Raw genomic sequence first — 5,610 nt, 5'->3', positions numbered from 1 at the left:
CAGCTGATAAAAATATGTAAATACTCTCTTCATACTGACAGTCCATAAAACTGCCTTATAGCTAGCTGCAAGATGAATCTTAGGTCTCTGACATTTGCTATGTGGCAAAGTTTCTTAAATTCTTCTGATCTCAGCCCTTTAATGATCCCCACAAGGTTGCAAGCTTTGTACCTGGCAGGTCATTGTTTTACAGTTTAATACATTTTCTTCCAGCAAAGCAGCATATAAACAAGTGCTTTAGCAATTAAACAAATGTTGCAGGGGCACGTAATGGTCCCCATACCTCATTTCTATGAGCTTGGTTATCTATATAATAAAGTTAATTGCTCCCCCAGTGAGGAATAGAGTGGACTTCTGCCAGCCCTATTTAAAGAAGCCTTTTACTGTATGTGACCAGCACGAAAACCAAAGAAATCCTCCGGGCACCTATGGAGACTGTCAGAACTGCTCTATTCCATAGAAAAAGTGAAATGGCACATCTAGGTGTTCTCAACAGGCAGAGGGAGTAACTAAGTTTAAGATTTCTTAAGCTCATGCAGATTTTTTTCCCTTCTTCTGTGAAGCCAGAAACTAGCTGCTAAAAGGAATTACTCCAAAACAGCATACATGGACAAGAGATGTACAGTCACTTGCATGGCTGGAATCCTGGATAAATCAAAACTCCTTAAGCAAAAGAGACAGGGAGTTTAGCAGCTTCATTGGTTAGTGTTCTGGTTTTGTTGGGACAGAATTTCTAAATACTTTTTCTGTTCAGAGAAACTGTAGTTTTGAGAGGCTGCAGAGTCCAGTTCTGTGAGAATAAAAGAGATAAGATGTTCTGGTAAGTGGGCTTCCATAGTGACCAAGGTCAAGGGCAGTTTTCAACAATGCTGGTGCAGTGGTCTGGGAGCGATGAAACCCAGGGCAGCTGACCCAAGCTGACCGACCCAAGCATTCCCTACCATAAATGTCACCCTCACTATACATTGGGAAAGTTGGGGGGATGTTTGTTTTTTCTTCTGCCATGGTTATTTCCCGAGAGGGTCCCATCCACCTCACTGGTCATCCCACACCTGAGGCCTCTTCCTCCATTTGCTGTGACCGCCATGTTCTCGCTGGAGCTGTTATGCTCCCCATGTTGGGCCTTCAGCTTTCACTGCTGGAAGCACACAGCTCATGACTGCTATCTGGGGCCCAGTATAACTTTGTATCTTATATTACCATTGGTGTTAATATTAATTCATTATTACTATTATTTTATTAAATCTGTTTTCACTTCAACCTATGGGTCTCCTTTGCTTTTCCCGATTCTCCCTCCTGGATAGAGTTGGCTGATAGAGCAACTGTCCAAACCATGACAGGTAGTTAAAAACACACAGAATCACAAAATCACAGAATCACAGAATATTAGGGGTTGGAAGAGACCTCTAAAGGTCAAGTCCAACCCCTCTGCCAGAGCAGGACAAAAAAAAAAACCAACAAACAACCAAAAAAATCAACTAGGGCAGATCATTGAGAAAGGCATGCAGACAGGTCTTGAAAGTCTCCAGAGAAGGAGACTCCACAACCTCCCTGGGGAGCCTGTTCCAGTGCTCTGTAACCCTCACAGTAAAGAAGTACTTCCTCATGTTGAGGTGGAACTTCCTATGCTTGAGTTTGAATCCATTGCCCCTCGTCCTATCACAGGGCACAAGTGAAAAGAGGTTGTCCCTGCCTTCTTGGTGCCCAGCTCTCATGTATTTATAGACATTAATTAGATGCCTCCTCAGTCTTCTCTCTGGACCAGGTCTCTGAGCCTTTCCTCATAAGGCAGGTGTTCCAGTCCCTTAATCATCCTTGTAGCCCTTGTAGTGTTGTATGATCTGGTTCTTATAACAGCAGCAAGGGTTTATACTTGGTCAGTCCAGAGGTCCTTCTACTTCTGTGTTTCTAAGCTGAAAAACTGAGTAGGAATGATTTTCAATAATAATATAAGAAGACAAGAAAAAAAAATATTAAAAATCTAATAGCCTATAATCAATTTCAAGCAAAAAATAGCTGAGAGTGTAATGAGTAATAGAAATTTCAGGTTCCTATGTGGACAATGGGAACATTCTAGAAAGCTCTGTGGGGGTTTCAGAGGACTTTCAACAGTCTGCTAGAGAAAATGGGGATGTGCTAGTAGTTAAACAAAGAGAGCATCTTCCATTACTTGAAACAGAAACTGCATTAACATTTTTTTATTGGTCTAGTGAAAAAAATATTGCTTAAGATATGAAGCTCCTGTTAACCATTCATTTCAGGAAATTGAGCAAATTAACATTTAAACTCAATTATGGCATATGTGCATACAAGTTCTTAGATTTAAATGCTTCAGTAACAGAAGACAAAGGAGGCTGTATAAAAAAGAGGAGTATCTAAATGAATGAGTCAAGAGCAATCTTAAACTGCAAGAGTAGAAATCAGTGAACAGGCAGTTTTCAAGGCATCTATCTTTAGCTTAAGCTTATATTAATTGGTAAAGAGCTGGCAATATAAACCACCAGTGATTCCTTGAGTTTTGGTAAGAAAACAGCAAATTTGTGTAATGGCTCCATCCTCTCCTGCAATACTCTGGGAAATATAACAGTGCTTTTTTTCTTACTTACTTCTCAGAAAGCTTGCTTAGAAACTACTAGGCACTATCATGCTAAGAGTTCTCAGGCCTTCGTTCCTAGGCTACTCCATCACCCATTGGGGAACAGAAGGAAGAAAAGAGATTTCAGTTTGGATGATGTCTTCTGGACAATGCTAAGTTAACTGTGAGAAAGCAGTCACAGGTCCCCAGCCAAACAGAAACTAGATTGCTAAAAATAAACTGAAAACATGCAAATAATACATACGTGCATATGTATATGCACATTTATATGTGTATATAAACATCTACGTGCATATGTATATGCACATTTATATGTGCATATCTCTCTAAATAAACATATATATACATGCATATATTTCAGAAAGGATGGAAAGGAACAACATGCCACCTAATTTGAACATACAAAAAAATGAAAAGGGAAATAATTAGAGGCTGACATTTTCTGCTCTGAGCTTTTTATTCTACACTATGTACCATGTGGAGAAGCCTGTTGATTCAAATGGGTTCAGAGTGCAGCCTGAGTGTCTCAGTAAAGGCTGAGGGTCTGCAGTGGTGTGATGCTTACATAAAACATTCTTTCATTATACCAATCAACATTTATTACTGAACAGAATCAGTTCAGTTGCAAAAAAAAAACATGTAGTGTGTCAGCAACATAACTTTCTGTTCAGCCTTTAAATTTTCCAAAGAAAGGGCAGTTAACTTGTTTCTTGCCAGCAAATCAAAATGAAAAGCCATTACAATTTTGAAGCAGTTTCAAAGACAAATTGCAGTAAAAGATTTTAAGCAAAATCCCTGAAATCTGTTTTTGTGTTGTTAAAATCGGCTAATGTGATTTGAGAAGTATGCGCTCAGCAAACAGCAGTATTTTCGTGGGCTGCAGCCCATGAAACATGAACACTGAGCACTCCAAAGGCACTGGTGTAGAAAGTCAGCCAGCAACTTCTAGACACATAAATGGTTAATTCTAAAGATTGTTTTTTGACAGCAAAACTAAAATTTTTGTACACTTTTCCCAGTAGCAACGGACCATCAAGAATACAAAGTAGTCTTTTTTTCACTAGTAAGAGTCTAAAAGTTTTGGAAAGAAGAGGAGCACAAATAAAGTTTCTGAACCTCTTCATTAATCTAATTGTGCAATGAACTGGAAAAAAAGGATAGCAATGTCTGGGCAATACACATACCATACACCAAAATTCACCTCAGCACAGGATTACTCCATAATGCTTACTGAATGTCCTGGTTTGAGCCAGGATGAAACCACTTTGCCTTGTTACTGACTTTTTTTTTTTTTTGGGGGTGCCCTGTACAGGAAAAGGAGTTGAACTCGATAATCCTGATGAGTCCCTTACAACTTGCCATATTCTGTGATTCTATTACTTGAGCTCTCCTCTCTTGAACATTAAGTCTCAATGGAAAGTTACTGCAACAACAGCTAGCACAATTCCTCAACATAGAGAACAGAAATTGTCAGGCAGGATGACTCTGTCTACAACAGTGAGACAATGGTCAGTACTGTATTTAGTTTCTATGCTTAGAAGATGGAAAATTACTTGATTATAATTACTTAAAAGATGTCAAAGGTAGGATTTCCTTTTGACCTGTCAAAAATTTCCAAGTTACATGAATATCGTATACAATAGTACATGGAAGTACTACTTAAAAGTAGAATTTATTATTTTTCTTATGTCAAAGAAACAGCTATGAAAGTCACGAGTAGCAGTTAGACTACCAGCTGAACACTTAATCAATTAAGTTTAAAGGATGTGGAAAACTCACCATTGTTAGATGTATTGTTTCCTGTAAATTGAGCTAGGATGCCTTTCGATCACAGCTTACCCAGCTGGATAGAATGACTGAGGAAATAATTCTGTAAGGTGTTATATAGGGCTGTACCAGAAATACTAATAGTCTGTCTGACTTTCTGGTCCATGAATTTCTCAAAGAGAACTTAAAATGTGAGAGGGACATGCTCATTTTTCTTTTCCGTAGAGAAAGATTGTCCTGGCCATGAAATCCATGTAGGTTTGCTGTACCAGGAGCAGGGTTTATAATCCTCATAGGAGAAATAATGCTGGTAACAGGAATTGAAAGCACTGCATTGGATGAGATATGGCTGAAGAGACAATGCTCAGAAGAATGCAGGCTGACAGAAAGGAGCCAAGAGGAAAAGGGAAGCTGACGTGGCGCAAGGGAAACATAAGCAGCTAGGAAAGCCTTGGAGACCAAATTAAGCTAATGTCACCAACCTAGTCTAGGTACAGTTCTCAACATGTTGCATAGGGCCCAAAAGCTGAAATTAAAAGGAGTGGGAAATAGGAAAATTTCGCCCTTGTGTGAGTAGAATACTTTAAGAAATCCCATGCAGAAAAAAAAAAAAAAAAAAAGGAAAAAAAATAAAAAAGGCTGCCTACTGTTAAGTGTTTCACATGACCCACAATACAGATAAGCAAATTTCTGTCTCAAGACCACTGCTGTAGTTATTCTCTAAGGCAGTGAATTCAGTATCACTTGTATGTTTCGTCAAAGAGCCAGTCAATGAGCAGGCAGGTATTTGAATAATTTAGAGTTGAATGTCATGAATCTTACAAGTCCAGGGCCTTATCAAATTGCAGATTAATGAGAGGTCATATAACTTCAATGTGCTACTGCTAACACAAGTAATCACTCTGCCTCTGAACTATTATACTTCCTTTCTGAACACCTTAAGGAAAAAAACAACTCTAGGTGGCTGCAGAGGAAAATAAGTTTTTTTAACAGAGATAGCAGTGACTTAACTTTGGGCTACAATTGTTTAGGTAGATCTGGAATATTTAGCAGCATTAAATAAATACACAAATAAATAAATGTGATGTCCTGGTTTGAGCCAGGATGAAGCCAATTTTTCTTTTTACTGATTTTTTTTCCTTCAGTGAGCTTTCTTGTAGCTAGCAACAGTGTGTTCTGCTAGGCTGATAAGACAGTGGAATGTTTTTCTAACTACTGAGGCTTCAAGGCTGCACCTGCACTCTGCC

This window comes from Chaetura pelagica, unplaced genomic scaffold (assembly GCF_000747805.2).
Source record: "Chaetura pelagica isolate M959 unplaced genomic scaffold, ChaPel_1.0 scaffold76, whole genome shotgun sequence".
In the NCBI taxonomy this organism is placed as follows: domain Eukaryota; kingdom Metazoa; phylum Chordata; class Aves; order Apodiformes; family Apodidae; genus Chaetura; species Chaetura pelagica.
Note: the sequence above shows the minus strand (reverse complement) of the source record.